The 21,173-nt window shown below is 48.0% G+C and overlaps 1 protein-coding gene across 1 annotated transcript in view; it reads right to left on the bottom strand.

The window, feature by feature from the left end:
- Positions 1 to 18,108, bottom strand: part of RARG (retinoic acid receptor gamma) — a 127,689-nt gene extending 109,581 nt beyond the window's left edge. Inside the window, exon 1 of the mRNA XM_063119579.1 lies at positions 18,010 to 18,108. The gene's annotated coding sequence lies outside the window, so the exon portion shown is untranslated. The remainder of the gene's footprint in view (positions 1 to 18,009) is intronic.
- Between the last annotated feature and the right edge of the window lie 3,065 nt (positions 18,109 to 21,173).

The raw sequence follows: 21,173 nt of genomic DNA, 5'->3' as shown, positions 1-21,173 counted from the left end.
CACTGAGTCCGTAAGGAACACTTGACAGGGCAGGCATCAAAGGGTAGGAATAATTGGGCACATGCCGAGAGCCCACATCGCAGCAGGGGCCCATTGACGAGAACCCCCTGGACTTGCTTCCCTGCTTCACCATTGCAACCTGCTTGTTCACCTGCCTCTCATCCTAGCCAAGGTAACGGAGGCGGTGAGAAGGAGGAGCAGTAGGGGCCCCTCCAAAACATGGAGCTGGCACTGAGCAGGGGGGTGTCCTCACAGCACCACATAGCTGCTCCTTCCTGGTAAAACCCTGCGGTACAGCAGCTGCAGGATGGGGGCAGGAAAGTCCCAAGGCAGGAGGGAGCGCGGACTTTCCAATGGCCATCCAGCTCATCAACACACACACACACACACACACTGCCGCCCTTTGTCTAGCCTTCTCGCTCTTCTGGTGACCAATCAGTGGACGTGACACACACACACACCCCAGCATGAACCTAAAGTGAGGTCATGACCAGCACACAGAAGAAGGACGGTGGTGACCTCGCAACAAATGGAAAAGTCGTGGCAAGTCCGTGACTTTTTTTATGCGCAACTTCAGGGAAATGCCCCATGACGGCTGCGAGTCGGCAGCTGTGTCGTATAACCGACACAGCACAACTGCACAGCCACCATGGGGTAAATAGGGCATACAGGTAAGTTCCAGGTCTGCTGAGCCTCACCACTGCGATGGCCCAGTCTGAACTGAGAGGGCAGCCCTACATTGCTGGAGAAATTCGGAAGTGGTGGACAAGCCATCTCTCATGGAAGCTTGTCCACCATGGATGATCTTTCTCACTGAGGAAAGTGGGCCTCTGACTACATTCCAAGGAACCAAAGAGTTCCTTGGAACATTTTGCAAACCACTGCCAGGTAGAAATGCTTAAATCTACAACTACTGCCGTACTCTTATAAGCCAACTGGGACAGCTGCCAGACATGGTGTCATTGGGAAGAACAAGGACATCAGAAGGGCTGGCACACAGATGGAGCAAATTTGTTTGCACTTGCTCCAGGCTTCCTCAACCTGGCGGTGCCCTCCAAATGTATTGGATTATTTATTTATTATTTACAGAGTATATATACCGCTCTCTACCTAATAACATTCCTGAGTGGTGAACAATTAAAAAACAGAATCAAAATATAGAATTAAAATATTTAAAATAATTTTATGCCAATAAACCTGTGGCTGATCAGTTAGGGAAAGTTTAAATAAAATGTCTTAGCAGACACCAAACACAAAACTGCATCAGTGCTTGCCTGACATCAACAGGCAGGGAGTTCCACAGAGAGGGAACCAGTACACTCTTAGAGGATTCTGAATTGACGAAAGCTCCATGCGGGAGCACCTCATCTGATGACCTCAGTGACTGGGCAGATTGGTAAGTGAGAAAGTACTCTCATCAGGCAGCATGACCATTGGGCATGATGGCTGAGGGTGATGGGAATTGCAGTCCAAGGTATCTGGAGGGCACCAAATTTGGGAAAGTTGCTCTAGAAGGTAGGACCTTACTCAACAAGTCCAAATTTCAAGAAAGAAGATTTTGACGAAACTTTAAGAAATTCCTGACAATGTGAGCTGTTTGACAGTGAACCAAAGTGCCTTGGAAAGTGGAGAACTCTTTTTCATTAGAGTCTTTTTGGTGGATGCTGGATGGCCACCTGTCAGACGTTGTAACGGTGGGTTTCTTGCATCCACAAGGGGGTGGACTATACAACCTTTGAGATTCCTTCCAACTCTACAATTCTAAGATACTGAGACACTGGGCCATATGGAAATTCTAGCCCCTGACACTAATATGTGTGGTGGTTTAGACTGCCCACCTGCTGTGTGGTTGCAGCTATTAAGTGGTGTGGGCCTCTGAAATAACTCAGGTTCCAAACATTTGTGTTTAGTCCTCCAAGTACTTATTACTTAAATGCTTCAAGGCTGAACCATGGCCTTGACAATAGGTTCCAGAACTAAAGCCTGGTGAGCCCTCAAGCCTGTATACATGGCTTTGAGTCAATACCGGGGAAGAAAAGTGGGTCCCATCGTTTAGTTATTTCCACAAAACACTGCGTCGTCCCACAACTCATCTGCAGCCTTCCAAAGTCTTCCAGGCCACGTTTTTATCGAGCTTTCACATTTGAGAGATTTTATTTGAGGGGGGGGGGGGAGTATACGGGGTGGATTGGGGTGGGGGGAATTTAGCTTCAGCACTCCTTCCCCTTGGCCTCCTGGCTCCAGCTTGCGAACAAAGCCCCCATTTACTGCCTGAATATCACACTTATGTTTAAGGTATTTCCACCAGAAAGAGAAGAAGAAGTAGAAAAAAAAATCCCAAACCTTTTTCCATGACCGAATTAGCTCACGTTTTTTATGGCTAGCAAGCTGAGGCCTGTCTCACAGACGGCAGGGCAGGAAAGTCTGAGCAAGCCTCGCACCTCCCCCCCCCCACACCCCTCATTCCCCTAGCACTGGGAGGGGAAATTTCAGCATAGGCATCTGGCTTGCCAGACCCACCCCCACCCCCACCCCGGTTGAAGCCAACTCAGATTGTAGTGGGAGACAGACAGGCAAGAAAACAACTTTAGAGGAGAGTGGGGTGGGATGAGTGACAAGCTGGGAGAGAAAGCCTTGAAACAGTGGAGCATGAACAGAGAGGCGCACAATGTGAATCAGCATCCAGAGTGTGGCCTTCAAGTGTGAATGAACACTGGCACCAACATCCTTGGACATGGGCAGGCTTGGCCCGATGTATGTTGGCAACTCCTGGAAAACTATTAAAATTCCCCCCAGCCTCGCCCATATCAGATTCTAGAGCTCCTTGGCTTGGCATTTCTTCCCCACCCATCCCAGGAGTCCTTCTAACACCCACACCAGACAACTGCCCCATCCTTAAATTACCAGCTCAACCCTCCTTTTTTTTTCTTTCAAAATCCTGGCTCCCACGTCTGCCAAGACTCTTGCTGTTCACTCACCCAGTGATTCCCAGTTCTGCACAGTGCTAATTTCTAAAAATGAGAGGTCCTGCAACTCAAATCATCTGAAAGTCACATGTCTACTCTTAATCCCAAGCGTGGTTAACCTGGCAGTAAGGAAAATGCACTTCACATATACTCAGAGGCTTTTATGCCACCCGGCCAAGGACTGAGCTCTAGTATTGAAAACAAGCATGACTCAGATTAGAACCTTGACTCAGATTAGAATCACAGAATAGCAGAGTTGGAAGGGGCTTCTAAGGCCATCGAGTCCAACCCCCTGCTCAATGCAGGAATCCACCTTAAAGCATCCCTGACAGATGTCTGTCCAGCTGCATCGTGAAAACCTCTAGTATGGAAGAACACATATGGAAGAAGTAACTGGTTCCATTGTCGTACTGCTCTAACAGTCAGGAAGGTTTTCCTGATGTCCAACCGGAATCTGGCTTCCTGTAACTTGAGCCCATTATTCCGTGTCCTGCACTCTGGGAGGATCGAGAAGGGATCCTGGCTCTCCTCTGTGTGACAACCTTTAAATCACATGCTCACAGCCTTCATCTTGCTGCTTTGCTTTCCTGCTCCTCACATTTTCTGGTCCTTCCTCAAGTTGCAGTAGCATCCACAGCACTGTTGGGAAGGTCTTTTCTCTCTGCTGCTGCATCCAAAGTGCTAGCAACCAGGACAGGCAACTTGCAGACCCCCAGATGTTTGAGCCTAAAACCCCTGGCAGCCCTAGCCAGCACAGTCAAAAGTGAAGCCTGATGGGAACTGTAGGCCAAATCATATGGAGGGCCACAAGTTGCCTACCCCTGCACTAAAGGCCTCTCTGGTGAGGGCCACATTAGACAAGACAGTGGGAGATGGCATATCACAGATCTCTCCCATTTTTAAGTTTAAAAAAAGCCACCAGGGTTCTCAACTGGATTGGGGCTGCAGCACTTGAGGTACCACATAATTTCCCCAATTTAAATTGATCCCCGCCCCTAAGCTGCTGTTTGCCCATGTGGGAAAACATACGGAAGGTCAACAATGTGAAATCCGGTCCACACACCCAAGAATGTGTAAGATCGGTACCAATCCTCATGAAAACACTTTAGACTGTGTGACCTGCTTCCTACTTGCAGCTCTCCCGGGAAATGTAAGAAAAAGAGACACTAGTCCTCATTAGAAAGCACCCAAAATGGACCATTCTGATTCTCTTTTCAGCCCTCAGGAAAATACAGTTGATGTCCAAAAAGACAAAAGGAAAAGTCCCTTCCACAAAAAGAAAAGATGAAAGAAAACCATTATGGTTTGCAACTGATTGTGAGTCTGAATAGGCAACCCTCCACGTGTTCTCCTCCCATCCCAAAACACCCCCCTGCTACAGAAATAACTCTGAAAACTAGACTTGCAGCCCTTATTGCTCACGCCCCACAGGTTTGTAGGGCAAAGATAAAATCTGATATCTGGGACATAATTTCACCCAAGCAGTTTTAAAATGTAAGTTTCTAGCCCTCAAGGTAAAAGGAAAAAGAGTCTGAGAAACAAAGTAGGTAAGATAATGGAGATCCATGATAGAATCTCCCGTTTCTTTAATTAAATGTTGGTAAACAGCAGCTGTAGTGTCGTAGCATTTGGCCTGTGACCATAACATTGGGGTTCTCCCCACCCATCTTCCTACACACACACACACACAAACACACACACACACACACACACACACTTATCCCGTTTTTTGTACTGAAGAGTTCTGGAGAACTCAAAAGCTTGCACACTTTTGCAGAATTTTGGTTGGCCCTAATAAAGGTTTTGCTGAACTTGGATTTTGGATTTGTTTTCATGATGAAAGTTATCTACCCCTCCCAGCTGCTATTTGCCTAGTTAGGGTAAACGTATGCATCTTCCTGGAACCTTTTCATGTACACCAGCCTTCTCTAAACTTGCATCCTCTGTTTGTTTTGGACTACAACTCCCATCACTCTCCCAGCCACCATGGCCAATGCTAGCTGGAGATAATGGGAGTTGTAATATGACTCATCTGGGGAGGTGTCTTAACAACGAGGCTTTGCCGCTCATCTGCTCCTGCCATGGAGCAGCAAATCTCCATGGCAGGAGGGAGGGAGGGAGGGCTTTCCAACAAAAAAAGCCGCAGCGCCGGCAGCCGTTCAGCTTGTCGAGACTGCTCCATGCCCAGCCTTCCTATGCATCCTCCCAACCTACCTTGGGCCTCAATCTGCCCCCGGAATGCCCCCAGCCTCAATCCAAAGCGAGGTCACTACCAACAGACAGACCAAAGAAGGTGGTGACCTAGTAGTAAAGGAGATGTCACAGTAAGTCAGCGACTTTTTAAAAGTGCCCTTTTGGGGGAAAGCCCATGGTGGCTGTGAGCTGGCAGCTGCATCATATAAACTACGCAGCGCCACTGCGCAGCCACCATAGAGTATATATAGGGCGTATATAGGCAAACCCCTGGAGGGAGACAGGATGGAGAAGTCTGATGGACACATGATCCTTTACTGTGTGTGAAAGTCCTTCAGCAGCGACTCCCTCTCGTCTGAGAACGGTTTTGTGAATTGGCCCTTAGAGGTGAAGATCAAATACCAACCTTCTCTCACCCCATTTCATGAACACACTGCTGTGAAGGGTATTAGGGAGGATCACCATCTACATTCTGAACTCCTGTTCTGCCATATAGGCCAGCTTCCACCGGGTAAAACATCACAACGGCAGAAGCCAGAGAAACAGAGAGGCGCATGCTGTGCTTCTTCTTTCACCCCAGGCGTGAGCCCAGAATGCAGAGCAGAAGAAAGAGGACGATGTGGCAAGTTCCAACCTCACACGGAGGTCAAACGAGGGATTGCACAGAGCGGGCAGGGCCAATCGGAACATGGGCAGGCTCACCCGGCATGTGTGGGTGAGCGTTCTTCCCTCTCCCTTGGGCACGGGTCCAAGGGGAGGCACGGAAACAGGAGGTGCCAGTCCGGTGGCTTTGGGAGCCAAGAGGGTGGTGCCCGGCGCCTCGAGGGAGGTGAGGTTGTTTTGCCAAGCATTCCCAAGTCAGGATCTGCACAGCCCTGGTTCACAGGGCTGATTGGCTCTCCTGGCCTCACGCTCACACTGCCCTGATATGTTATCCTGGCAAAGGGAGCTCCACATGATCCGTCCGCCTCCGAAGCCCCTGCCTCTCACTCCATCATGGAATCCCTCTCGCCCACCCGCCCTCACCACCGCACAATGCCGCTCTCCGCCACCTCCTGTTTGGCTGGATTTGAACCAGCAAATGTCAGAGCCAACACCCAATCCAAACCCCCTTTAGGACGACTGACACAATGCAGCATTCACATCGTCCTGTCAAGAGGTGTTGTGCTTTCAGGCCCCAGGGCTGTTGTGGAGAGAGGTGAGGCAGGGCCCGAACACCGTGGAGAAGTGAGAGTTGGCGTGGGAACCAGGCAAGGCTGCGCGGACGTGGGCGGCAAGGGGAGAGAGGTGGGGCTGCAGCTGGATTCTAGAACGACCTTGCTGGCATTGAATGGGAGGGGTGGGGAAGAAACCAAAATGCCCGAGGTGTGGGGGAACTAAGCATGCTGTATATAGGCACAACTCAGGACAATAACTATCTTCCTAAAACTCTGTGTACCCTCACTTGGGCACAAGTGTTAATTTTCTTCAAGGACATGACCATTTTGCTCCTTGCCGCTCAACTCTGTACATACAGCTACGTGCAACAGCAGTCGTTGCTACTGTGGTACATGGGAGAGTTTATATGACCAAAGATGCTTGCAATAAGAAGGGAAGAGCAACGTCAAATCCCCCAAATCCCCCAGCGAGCTATGGGGAAGGTTGGGGAAGGCTAGTGCCTTCCCCAAAACTGGCTGGGGGATTTGGGGAATTGTACTCCAACACATCTGGTGGGTACCAGGGAAAGCAAATATACATCAGCAATTACTGCAACCATCTTATCATCCTTGGGGATAGTTGTTCAAGGAAGCATATCCAGAACTAAACCTCTGATCACCACCAGCAAATACAAAGAAGCTCCCTTTTACACAGAAATTAGCTGAACCTCTGAAGATATTATGCTTGAATATGTCCACTTTCTCCCTCTATCATGGTGCTTTTATGAGTGACTGGTGCTCCAAAGGTGCCCCTGCACTACAGATTTAAACCACTTCCATCCCTGTTTAAATTGGCTGCCTCCCAGTCGAGGCACTCTGGTAACAAAATTACATAATACCAACAGAACTACAATACTCACAGTTCTTTGGGGCAAGCCCAAGGTTGTTAAAATCATTGAGTGCTTCCAGATGGAGGACTTCTAGTGCTACCAATCAGGAGTCGTTGTGCAGCCATTTGTTCTTTAACAGTTTTTTTGCAGTTAGGAACATGATGGAAGAAGTCCAGGGGGGGGGGGGGACGACATGGGAGGATGACAGAAGACAACAACGATGCCTAGACCCCCCCCCCCCGTAAAGTTGCATGAACGAGGCGAGGCAATGGTGCTATAAAAGCCTCGTCTGGAAGCACCCACTTTCAAAGCAGTCTAGACTTGTAGCATAGATGAGTCCTAGCATGTCAGAAACTCACAGGCCTGTTATCATAGAGACTGGGTTCACATGACACGATAAGCCATGATGGTTTAGTTTTCTAAATTAGCCATGATGCTTTATCGTGTCGTTTGCAAGTGGTTTCCCCAACCACAGTGGTTTATTTAGCCATGGTCTGCAATGTGGTTTATTTTAACCATCCTGGCTTATTGTGTCATCCGGTGCTCCAGAGTGGTTTAAATAGATCAGCTACAGAGTTGCCTGGCAAGAATGGTAAAAACCGCTGCTACCACTCTGCTCATCTAGGCAATCTGTTTCTGAGATCTGCCTAGCAACAAATTGCACTTTTCACCCATCTACGCCCTCACCCCTCCCATGGTGATGCACTCTACAGACTTCCAAAGTGTCAAACCTCCGCTTTTCACACAGAGAGACATGGCCACGCAGAATTTTAGTTCTGCCTCGGGTGCCTCCTCACAAGGGGAATCGATGTATGAAATTTTGTCCCATTCCTGCAAACCTCAAAGGGCCACCACCCCTTTTTTTGGTGTAAAGGCTCTGAGATCTGGCTCTGCCCCAAATGCCTGGCAGCAGAACCAGGATCTATCATGGTGAAGTACTGAAGTCACCTTGACGAAGGGATGGCCTACAGGAGTCAGGTTCAGAATGCTAGTTGTATCTGTGATTTAGGATACACCCACAGAGAAGATTTCCTCCAGTCTTCACTCATTAGGGCTGGGCAACATGTGGCCCACATGGTGTACCCTGCCACCCCATGGTCAACTGCCCCCATTGCTGGTGCCCCACCACTAAAATTCATTGTGGTGCACACACACACACCCCTCAAATTGGCAGTTTGCTGCCGAATTTCAGCAGCAAACTGCCACAGAAAGGTAAAACTGACAAATTTAGCTTTAAAACAAGCTACTTGTGTCCATTTTACCCCTCCCTAGTGGTTTACCACTGAAGCACCACTTTCATTTGCCTCCACCGAATTCATGGAAGGGATCAACAAAACAACAAAAAACAGTAGCGTGGCACAGGGAGAAGTTTGCATCCACATTTTCCCATGTGGACTGCAAAGACCCTTGGTTCCTTCTGTTAGCATAGGCTGTGGCTTATAGTCCAATAAATATATTCAAATCTCATGTGAACCTCCCCTGAGGCTATGTTCGAAGGGCAGCTTTCTCTCTAGGAAGAGATACCTTTTAATACAGGGGCATAGCTACCTATTGGACTACCCTCCCCCCCACCCCCGGTGCTGATCCTAGTAGTCTATTTGGGTTAGTAAATTTCAGAAAGCAAAATGGCACAGCAGCACCCTCCACCCACCCACCCGCATCTTGGGGATACTATGCACAAGGATTCAGTATACCCAACAAGACCTCAAAAGCCGTTTATATCCATGTTCACCACTCTGAAATCTGGGTTAGATAATTGAGCGGTATATAAATGTTGTTTGTAAATAAATAAATAAATAAATAAATAAATAAATAAATAAAAGCTCCTGCACTTGAAGCCCTTTTGGTAAATCCTGATTCACACAACCCTCCCACCCCTGCCTGCAGGTTAAAAGTCAACACAACTTGATTTGTATACGTCGACCGGCTGAGCCGCCCACAAGACTCACTCGACCTGTGGTCCAGGTTGACACAGCGAGGTAGGAGCACCAAGCCACTTCTCATCTGATTTTAGGGAGATGAGTAGTGTCACAGTGCTAACAGATGCCAAACCATTCACAAAACCCACAGAAGAGGTTGATGCATTGACTTCAGTCTGAAAAAAACCCAAAGAACTGCCTGTTTGCATGCACTAGTCCTAAAACAGTGCTAGGAAATTGCTTGACTCTCTGTCCATTCCCCTGACAAGCGCTGGATCTTACGCCCCCCCCCCCCCACCGCCGTTTCAAACTTTCAAACTTTCCATTTCTCCCATCTTCCTCCATGAAGCAGCCCCAATCAACAGCTTGTCCCAACTTGTAACATACCATATTAACATAGCATTTTCCTCTCTCTCTCTGCACCAAGCCATTACCTGTCACCTTCCCAAAGTATATCCTTGGTCATACCACACAAACTATGGCCATTTCCCCTCAAATCCAACCCAAATTATTCATGCAAACGGTGGCTGCACTGTGAGTGTGCCAGTAGCAGCTCTTCCCTTCCAGTTCCTTAGGCCAGCCCTGCAAACCAAAAAACAGGGACTCCAGTCCTACGGCTATTTGTATTCTTACAAGCTGAAGGACATTTTTATCCCATTGACCCATTGCTCATGGAATTTTCGTGTTTTTGAATGCAATCTGATTGTATCTAGTACCCTGCACCTCCCCACTGTTAGCCACAAGTAGGAATGGGACACAGGATGGGGACGGAGCATTCAAGGTTGAGCCAATAACGTTTCCTGTGTCAGTATGTTTGGCCCGTAGCTGGTTGATCTAGTTCATGAGCTCACAGTCTAGTTAACCTCGATATTATGATTTGGCATGTTTGCATAGGTCACATATAATAATGACCCTGGGAGAAGGATTGAGAGTAGCGTACCACACCAATTAAGATAATAACTTCCTTGATTGCCACAAGTCTTCCCAGAACTCAGAGAACCCCAGGGCCTAACTTCTCCTTTGTCTCAATGCAAAGTGTGGTTATATCCAGGGTATCAGGCTTTGTTTGCCTATATGCTGCTTTTCAAAGTGGCTTATGGAAGATAATCAGCTTCATATACACAGCAGGAACATGGTGCTTCCAATGATTTAGGGAGGAAACACCATTTGCACCGCTTCCAGTTTAAGCCTCAGTAAAGTTACTTGTACACATTCATCTCAGATCTGCCATGCCTATCCACTAAAGTTGTTCCCAGACCTCATGCCTTCCCCCACACCCTGGCTCCACCTCCCTCCTTAGATGGTTTGACTGTTCCAGTCTATCAAACTTCATTCTAATGATGGAAAGGTTTTGGAAGTTGAATAGCCCTCCCTTTCATAGTTTAGACCAGCATGGTGGCCTTTAGATGCTAATTTAGCCATCCCAAACTTGGTGCCCTCCAGACATGTTGTGTTGGACTACAACTCCCAAAATCTCTGGAGGCAACCATGTGGGGGGCATTTGTGTTAATGCAATCATAAAGGGAACAAAATTAAGTCTGATTCACTCGCTGCTATTCTGCATGTACAATTTAGCCCTAGATGGTGTTGGACTACAACACCCATAAAGCATGGATGATAGGAGATTTGATCGAACAGGTCTGGAGGGTACCAGGTTGGGGAAGGCTGATCTATTCCTTTGCTCCCCTCACCATACCCTATAGGTACATTTTAAATAAGTTTCAACTCCATACCCTTCTATACATTTAGAGTCACCCACTTCTATTATCTCAGATGAAATCCTTGGGATTTGGTTTTCCCAGCCTACCTGAGCAGGTGCCTCTCTGACATACAGCTGAGTTGGCAGACAACTGGGTATTAACACCCAGTGGTCAATTCAAACCCACCAGTTTTGGTGTCATAGTCAAAACATCTTAACCTTTCAGATGCCAAGCTCCTACCCATTTGACTAGAGCTCCATTCCTTACTTTGTTAATGGTACAAGAGAGGTAATGGATTTATGAATCAACAGAAGGGTGGTGAATCACTTGTGCCAGGAGAACGATGTTCTTCCTGGTGCCCGACCAGTAACACCTGCCACCATTTTGTTCACAATAGCAAGAGAAAGGGCAGGGCAAGTCAACATAAACATAAGAATATAAGAACCTAGGAAGCTGCCTTCTACTGAGTTACATCATTCATCCATCTGCCCCAGTATTGTCAACACTGACTGGCAGCAACGGCTCTCCAGGGTTTCAGAGAGGACATTTTCAGCCAAACCTGGAGATGTTGGAGATTGAACTTGGAACCTTCTGCATGCAAAGCAGCTGCTCTACCACTTGAGTTATAGCCCTTTCTGTACTCCCCTGCCATATTGTTTCCTGGGAATGCTTCTGGAAAGCTCCTTCCTGACCCGAACCCAAAGTGTTAAGATTCTTACACCATTACCCCCCAAAAAGTTGTTTTTTTTAAAAAAAGTGAAGTCTTTCTCTTACAGCCTCTCAATCAGCTGCAAGGGTGTGTAAGAGACCGCACCAAGTATCCGTACTCACCCCTATAACACACTACCTCTAGGTCCACATGCATCAAAGCAGGAGAAGTAAGCTTGTGCTGCTATCAACTAAGGATGGATTTGGCTTGCTACGCCATTCAGGGCCAGTGGGAAGAGGGAGTTCGGTAAACTTTATTTTGGCCAGCAACCAATTCTTTTTGGCTAGACTTTTTTTTTGTGGGGGGAGCAGCAGCAGAGACTGGTAAGAAGAAAAGGAGCAGCAAAGGAAGTGAGGGCAAGGAAAGGACGGTAATATGTAGAGCTGCCTGTGTCAAGTAAACCCAAATTCTGTAAATTAAGTATATTTGCATGCATTGCTTACTTCCAAATAAAAGCTCAGTAGAGAGAACAGTAAATTAAATCATGGCAAAGAGAAAAAGAGAGGGGGGATATATAGAGCAGCAATGCCCGACTTTTGGACACTGTAACACTCCTCGAGGTTGAGCCTTCATTGGATACTGTTCACACATTTCCATTCTCTGTAACCTGAGGGCTAGAAACTAAAAGCTTGCATTTTCAGCATGTCTGATTCCTTGCTAACCCAAGCAAGCCTCTTGACTCACTGGATACATGCCGTCCTAGCTTAATGGTACCCAATGAGCTTCAAAAAGAACAAGTGATAAGCCTTTGTAACACAACACAGGAGACGGGAATTGCCCATAGCTGTAGACTAGCCATTACCCTCGTAACTATATGGTGGCTGATAATCTTTAAACAGAGGCATCTCAACACACCCTCGAGGCAAGGTATCACACCCAGGCCGGATCTACACTACTGCTTTAAAGCGCTTTATAACAGTTTTATAGCGCTTTAAAGCAGTTAAAGCGCTTTATAACTGTTATAAAGCGCTTTAAAGCAGTAGTGTAGATCCGCCCCCAGCTTTGGGAAGTAGGTTAGAGCTATGCACATGGGGCAAATGGAGAAATAGAGGCTGAAATGACTCTCCATGCAAGTCACACAGGGAGACTAGAGAAAACTCAGGAGAACCAGGCTCCTTACTTAGCCTTCCAGAAATACAATCCCTAGCCACTGACCTGTGAAGAGAAACCAGGAGTCCTGTTGCTCATGACACTTCCAAAGAGTGTAGTTCACACCCAGGTAACAGAGGCTAGCTTCCTGCTGTCAAATCCTCTGGCCAGGGTTTGAGCACTTGTTAGCGCAAGGGGCCTTCACGTGGCCAAGAGCCACAGTTAAAGATGCATATTCCAGCTGCATATTATTTTCAGCATCCTGATCTATATTCACATGGTAAAACTACAACTGGTTGATAGCTCGAGGACCTAAATTCAAAAAGGTGATCCAGAAAACACTTGGGGTTCCTGGGAAGCTTATCAGTAAGAAAGTCAGAAATGGCAAGCAGTGTTTCCCCTGAACAGTTATTATTATTATTATTATTATTATTATTATTATTATTATTTATATAGCACCATCAATGTACATGGTGCTGTACAGAGTAAAACAGTAAATAGCAAGACTCTGCCGCATAGGCTTACAATCTAATAAAATCATAGTAAAACAATAAGGAGGGGAAGAGAATGCAAACAGGCACAGAGTAGGGTAAGCAGGCACAGGGTAGGGTAAAGCTAACAGTATAAAGTCTGCACAACATCAAGTTTTAAAAGCTTTAGGAAAAAGAAAAGTTTTTAGTTGAGCTTTAAAAGCTGCGATTGAAGTTGTAGTTCTCAAATGTTCTGGAAGAGCGTTCCAGGCGTAAGGGGCAGCAGAAGAAAATGGACGAAGCCGAGCAAGGGAAGTAGAGGCCCTTGGGCAGGCGATTTGCCCACTGCCACTGATCTTCCTCTGCCACTTGCAGGGGGAATATGGAGTGTTTTCTCTGCCACCCCAAGCGTGACTGAAGCCCTGCATGAACCAAGAGTGGACTCTAAGTCAGGGGTGAGCAGGAGGTAGATCACCAGATGTTTTGGACTTCAACTCCCAGAAACCCCTGCTAGCATGGCCAATGGTCATGAATGCTGGTAATTGAAATCCAAAACCTCTGGGGATCTACTTTCGGCCCACACCTTCTCTAGAACACTTCCCAGAATCCTCAGCAATGAGCAGAGATGCCTTGACTTGAGTCAGGCTTCGAAAGTTTTGGATATGGATAAAAACCATGAGACATGGAGGTGGGGAGTGGATTAGAATAATGCATAAGAGTTTTACTAGATCAAATTCTGATTGTTTACTAAGTACTTTGCTATCATATTTGTGTAGCTTATTCTGAAACAATTGAATGGTTACCACAATTACTAGTACTATCTAACACTTCACTGCCTGCGGCATGCTGCGTGCTGCACATAACACACATACAAAGAGAACACAGTCGTCACAGAGAATCTACAATATAACTGTGGACCTTTGCACACCTTCTAATAGTGGGTTGAAAAAAACTGTGGCTTCTGCTCACAGGGAATGATTCAGAAGACCCAAGAAGGCAGTGTCTGTGAACAGGGGCAGAAAAGAAACTTCCACAAGAGAAGAAAATGCGGGCCTCCGGGGCAGAGAACGCATGGCCCTCTAGATGTTATTGGATTGCAACTCCGATCAGCCCAAGTTATATAGCCAATGGGGAAGGATGATGAGAGTTGCAGGCCCAAACATCTAGGCAAGATCTACACTACTGCTTTAAAATGGTTTATAACAGTCGTGACAACTATTGGGGCCCAGAACACACTCCATATACAGTTTTCAAAGAGTTTTCAAAGTGTCATATCTTGCTCGGTGTAGATCTGGCACTGGAAGGTCAGAGATTCCTAATTCCTGCCTTACAGGGACATAACAAAGTTAAAAGGCGGGAGAGAAATAAGGCTTGGAAAAGGGATGCAAAAATAGACAAGATAAGCAAGAGATCACAAGGACAAGAAATAACTTTGAGGATAAAAACAAGGAATCATAGATTCTGAAGGGGCCTCAATGGTCATCCAGCACAACCCCTGCTGATTGTGGCTCCAATGAGAGCCTGAATCCCACCTGAATACAGCTCTATGCTTCCCCACCTCCTGACCAGTCCCTTTAAGGCAGAGATGGGCAATTTGTGGCCCTCTAGATGTTTGGGCCTAAAACTCCCATTATCCCTCACCATTGCCTATGCTGGCTAGGGCCTACTGGAGTTGCAGTCCAATAACATCTGGAGGGCCATAAATTGCCCACCCCTGCTTTAAGGGAAAAGCAGCACTAACATACCTGTAGCCGAGCAGAAGTGATTAGGAAGGAGACAAATCAGCCAAGAGCGCCAGAGTGGTCTCATGGATCGAGTGCTGGTCACAAACATGAGTTTCAATCTCCACTTAGCCATGAAAGTCACTTGATGCCTTTCAGCCAGTCAGTGTCACTCAGCCTAATCTAGACTGCTGTGAGGATAAAATGAGCAGAGGTATGCCATATATGATGCTCTGAGTTGGGTGAGGTCATAAAGATAAGGAAAAATGACTATCACTATGGGATATCAGTGTGTGTGAGAGAGAGAAAGAGAGAGACAGACAGACAGACAGACAATGTCAGGCCACAGAGTAATAGGCTCATCAGGAAGAGAACAATTTAGAGTTAGGCCAGCCTCACTAATAAGTTCACAAAAGTTACTAGCCCACCTTGCCAGATATAGCTGTTCTAGTCCTTTGTGGACCAAAGTAAAAAAAATAAAGAAAGAAACAGCTTCTGTAACTTTTCTCTGCATGGGTTGCCCAGATACTGTTTTTACTCACCATGGACAACAGGCTATTTAACAGCCCGACTTTAATTGCACCTTTTAACAGTTTGCTTTTGGACAAGTGTTCTTGCAAATGACACACCACGGAGGTGTTCCATGGTACCAAAAGAAGAAGCAGCCTGGAAAAACCAGAGGATTTGGTCATTTAGCAAGGTGTCTTGTTCTTGGGCCATGGCAACAGTCTGAGGAAGTGGGCCTTGGATCCAGAGACAGGAGGACTCTGCTAGCCAATCTCCAGACAGCCACCTTAGTAAGCCCTGGCAGAAAGACAGGGCTCCCCTTTTTTGCTCCAAGCTAATAACTTGGGCGGAGAAGCTAGCCTTGGGTGGAGACACCAGACGGGCAAAGAAAGAGGAATCAGTTTTCATGTACATACAACGTTCACGTGCTACTATTTTTCAATCAGCACGATTTGGAGAATCTAGAGCTGTATGGATTTTGTGAAATCTGTTTTGTCTGTATTTCGCCGATCGTGAGGCATCTTTTGTTTTGTCGTCCGCTCATTGACGGAATCGGATTATTTCCTTCTACTTATACTAAAGCACAACAATGCAAATTCAGCCCCCAAAGTAGAAAAACAAGCCGGCAAGATGCACGTCACTCAAAAAGAACCACTGTCGGATTCATAGAAATCCAAACCCATTTGAATCCATTGTGAATTTCTCCGACAACCCTAGTTCGGATGCAGAGCAAACTGAAGGACACTGGGAGAAGCAGTGGGAAATAAACTTAAGTCAGGAAGCAATCCTCAAATTTTCCTTTAGGGGGTGCTCACTTAAAAGATCCAAACTGTACCTGGGTTCCATTTCCCAACTAAAAGCTTAACATAAATATATTAATCTACACAAACAGCACAACAAAGTCATAATAGAGGCACTTCTAGCTCTGTATTCAGTTGACTCCCATTACTGATATCGTGACCTCCCTATTTCTGGAATCCTATACACCACCATGTCCTTGACTGAGGTCCATACATCTGGGCCTGAGAATGGGATCCATTGCTATGCTCGCATCTAGAGAAGATCACCAAGGTAACAGAGTCGGTGCCTACTCAAAAGAACAAAAGCAGATTTCCACACTATCCACCACAAGCCCAAGCCACAGGCAACATGAGGTGCGTTCTTTGTACGTGCAACAAGGTGTACACAGAACAAAAGTGTGTGAGAGAGACAGACTGGGGTGTAGGAAGATGTGATTGGGGATGGTTGGATGGATGGATGGATGGATGGGTCGATGTGTGTGGAACTAGTATGTAGACAGAGGTTTCTTTTTTATGTGGAGAAAACGAGTACACATTTTGGGAGCAAGTCAAAAGGATGGAAAGGTTTGTGTACCAATGGATCTTTGGATGCTGAAAGGTTTCTTCACTCTCCCCCTGTTCCTGGAAGAATCAAGGAATCTGCCAGTGAATAACTGTGGAATCAGAATCATTGTGTGGGATTTTTTTTTTTTTAAAAAAATGGCAATCAGTGTCAAGATGGCAGCACTGTTGAACTGGGAAGACTCATGTGGAATGGAGCATGGTCAAGTCATTTGGCGATCTTTTGGGGGAGGAGAGGTTATTCATAGCACCAAAGGACTTAGGAGGGAACCTCTGAGCCATATCCCACAATGTCCCAGAAGTTTGGAGAACCTTCCCAAAAGCTCTTTTGCCCACCACTCCACACACACACACACACCACTGCAAAGCCTTTCCAGGCAAAGGCTGGAGCCTGACCTCAAAACACTGCAGATGCTGGATGCTCTTCCTTGGGGGTGTTATGGGCAGCCACACCCCTTCCCCCACAACTGAACCTAACAAAGTTATTCTCCCCACCCCCCGCCACCATCACCAGTTGACGCGTCTACTTTCAAACAATGTGGATTCAAAGGAGTAGAAAGAGACACTCAGAAGGGTCACGGGGGTAAAAAAGCAGCATGCCTCTCCCCCTCTGCATGCACAGAACCAGTCCCACGTATCTGCCCAGCCTGCACCCTCTTGTGGTTCACAGTTAGAGAAGGTACAGCGGTGCCACGGACTGAAAGTAGCCCAGATTCCAGCACCTCCCCACTTCCATAGGTCCCAAGAGAAGTAACACTCATTTACAAGCACACCCCAGCATGGTCACTCAAAGCCCTGAGGGAGGCTAGAGTGGTCAGGGAGTTGTGGGGAGAGAGCAGAGGCAACCAATAAGGGCAAGCAGGGTCCAAAAGCTGTTCCAGCCAACACTTATCCAGATGAGGAATATCACCCCCCCTTCATACACACACACACACTCACCCAAAGTTGTCCTTACAAGCACTCTGTGTCTCTCACTCACAGCCACCGTCCCTTGCCACTTGCTCACAAGTCACACAAATCCATCACACTGTCACCCAGGCGTTTAGAATCACTGCCTCACACGTGCGTGGCCAATCCGTCTCAAATGTCTGCCCACTCACAGATACACACAGTTTCTCTTTCTCTCTCTCACTCTCTCTCTCTTTCAAGCAGCCCTCCTCACACCCACCCAATCCCCGCAGTGCCACGCAAAAGTAAAAGAACTCAAAAGGCCTTCGGAAGTCAAAAGAAACGAGAGTCAACAGATGTCCCCCAAAGCCGGCACTGTGTCAAGGAAAGGAAACCCAGATGCCAAACCACAAATCTGACCTCCCGCCTCACGTCAAGGCCCAGCGCATTGCCCACTCACCTGGTCGCTTGACAGTTTAGGTGCGGGGAACGCGGACGGACACCTGGGGAGTCAGGGGAACTTTCCACGTCCCGTCTCTCCCTGCTGTTCCTGAGCAAGTATGAGCCTCCCTCTCGCTGAGAATCACTCTCTCTCTCTCTTTTTTTTTTTAACGTTCACTAAGAAATCATTATACTCGGCTATTCATAACCCCAGCAGATCATGTGACACAGCCCTGAAAATATACAGCACATTTTTTCAAAAACCACAGAATGACTTCAGGCGAAGACACGGAAAATATTTTCTCTCTCCTCCTCCTCTTGCTTTTGCTGCTGCTGTTGCCGCTCCCCCCTGCGTCCAGGCGTCTGTCAGATTGTCAAAAGGACTTGACATCAGGACTATTCCAGTGTCACAAAGCTGAGTGGTTACATTCACGAAGTAAAGGAGGAAGGATGCGTCATGAGCCTGTCCCTCACCTACACACAAACACCCATGTGCATGCATGCGCACACGCGCACACACACACACACACACAACAGAAACACAAGATTTGTTTTCCTTGTGCTGAGAAAAAAAAACACCAGGAAGAAGAGACCAAAGATTTAACTCTTTCCCCACTTCCGCCCCACCCCCATTGGCGTTCCATCCATCAGAGAGAGTTTGGGGCACTTATTATTATTATTATTTATTTATTTATATAGCACCATCAATGTACATGGTGCTGTACAGAGTAAGAGACACTTCACTGTCTCCCTTTCACCACTTGAGTGGGAGTCTTTAAATAATGTTACCCAGGTGCATTTGTGTGTCACACCGGTTTTCAAACAGTGCTGCTGTTCCACAGACGATGATCGGATGTTCCTCACAGAGAAGATCAGCAATGGTGAACAAGCTTCTCTGGAAGACTATTTGCCACCTGCTGTTAACCTTCACTATCGCTGCTACCTGGCAATGTGTAACTGCTGAGGAGTGTCAAGGCGTTTCATGATGCACTGTCACTTCACACGAGCAGATGGTGAATCCCAAGGGATCTGGTCAGTGACCTGGGTTAATGGGGCGTGCACTAATGTAACCCAGAATCCTCTGCAAAGCGCAGGTTCCATGGCAGCTCCTCAGGGGAAATAGTTAGGAATACTGGAAGATGCCTTATAGCAAGTCAGACCACTGGTCCATCAAGCTTGGTATTATTTACACTGACTGGCAGCTTTCTGCAAAATTTCAGACAGGGGTCTTTCCCAGCCCCATCTGAGGAAGCTGGGAATTGAAGTTGGAATCTTCTGTGTGCAAAGCATGGCTCTAACCACTGTGCTCCTAGTAAAAAGGTCAACAACTGCTGTGCTACATCAAACATCCTTCGGTACAGCAAGACAAAGGCCAAGCAATGCAAGCTTATGCCCATTGGGACGGCTGTGATCTACTACAGGCATTGTGACGGCCACACGCACGGTGCACTTTGCCAGCAATCACCAATAACATGCAGCTACTATTCTCAAGAAGCTTTTCCTCTGTGCCTCACTCATGCCAAGTGTTGTGCTAGGGAAAGCACTGGCTGTGCTACTTGGAAGTTCAGATCGGGCCAAGCCCGGGGGGTGGGTGTGTCTTTCCGGCACCACTTGGGCCGCATGTCCCTTAAAAATCCCGAAACATCGCAGCTGCGGGGTGGGAACAGTTAATCTCTACGACGGAAGGGAATGCGAGCTTTCCAGTGGCCATTTGGCTTGGGGAGCCTGCCCCCTGCCCAGCCTTCCCGTGCTTCCCACAACCGATCTGTGGCCGTGATCCACCCCCGGATTGCGCCCAGGCTCAAGCCGAAGTGAGTGGTGACCTTGGAGCGAAGGAAAAAGGTGCGGTAAGTGCATGACTTTTTAAATGCCGTTTCGGGGAAAAGCCCTGTAGTGGCTGAGCTGGCGGCTGCATCATATAACCAGCATGGCGCTACTGTGCAGCTACCACAGGGTATAAGGGTGTATAGACAGCCCCTGGATCATATAAGCTAAAATCTGAACAACTAGTGTTTGATTTGATTTATAACCCACATTTCTACCAAAAAATGGCACTCAAGTCGGCTTACAAAAACAATTTAAATTAGACAAAAACAATAAAACACATTAAAATAAATAAAAATGTAACAATTACAGAATAATTGAGGGAGGAAGCAGCAGCCAGGCACCTCTCCACCGTGCCTGGGTCCAGCTCCAGCTGAGAGCCCCCTCCCTCCTGCTACCAACTGTCTCCGGAGAGGCCACCAGTGAGGGAGGAAGCAGCAGCCAGGCACCTCTCCACCGTGCCTGGGTCCAGCTCCAGCTGAGAGCCCCCTCCCTCCTGCTACCAACTGTCTCCGGAGAGGCCACCAGTGAGGGAGGAAGCAGCAGCCAGGCACCTCTCCACCGTGCCTGGGTCCAGCTCCAGCTCAGAGCCCCCTCCCTCCTGCTACCAACTGTCACTGCAGAGGCCACCAGTGAGGGAGGAAGCAGCAGCCAGGCACCTCTCCACCGTGCCTGGGTCCAGCTGAGAGCCCCCTCCCTCCTGTTACCAACTGTCTCCGGAGAGGCCACCAGTGAGGGAGGAAGCAGCAGCCAGGCACCTCTCCACCGTGCCTGGGTCCAGCTCCAGCTGAGAGCCCCCTCCGTCCTGCTGTCAACTGTCACTGCAGAGGCCACCAGTGAGGGAGGAAGCAGCAGCCAGGCACCTCTCCACCGTGCCTGGGTCCAGCTCCAGCTGAGAGCCCCCTCCCTCCTGCTACCAACTGTCTCCGGAGAGGCCACCAGTGAGGGAGGAAGCAGCAGCCAGGCACCTCTCCACCGTGCCTGGGTCCAGCTCCAGCTCAGAGCCCCCTCCCTCCTGCTACCAACTGTCACTGCAGAGGCCACCAGTGAGGGAGGAAGCAGCAGCCAGGCACCTCTCCACCGTGCCTGGGTCCAGCTCCAGCTGAGAGCCCCCTCCCTCCTGCTAACAACTGTCTCTGCAGAGGCCACCAGTGAGGGAGGAAGCAGCAGCCAGGCACCTCTCCACCGTGCCTGGGTCCAGCTCCAGCTGAGAGCCCCCTCCCTCCTGCTACCAACTGTCACTGCAGAGGCCACCAGTGAGGGAGGAAGCAGCAGCCAGGCACCTCTCCACCGTGCCTGGGTCCAGCTCCAGCTGAGAGCCCCCTCCGTCCTGCTGTCAACTGTCACTGCAGAGGCCAC

This window comes from Elgaria multicarinata, chromosome 3 (assembly GCF_023053635.1).
Source record: "Elgaria multicarinata webbii isolate HBS135686 ecotype San Diego chromosome 3, rElgMul1.1.pri, whole genome shotgun sequence".
NCBI classification, from domain to species: domain Eukaryota; kingdom Metazoa; phylum Chordata; class Lepidosauria; order Squamata; family Anguidae; genus Elgaria; species Elgaria multicarinata.
The sequence above is the reverse complement of the archived record's forward strand: the minus strand, read 5'-3'. Positions and strand labels throughout refer to the sequence as shown.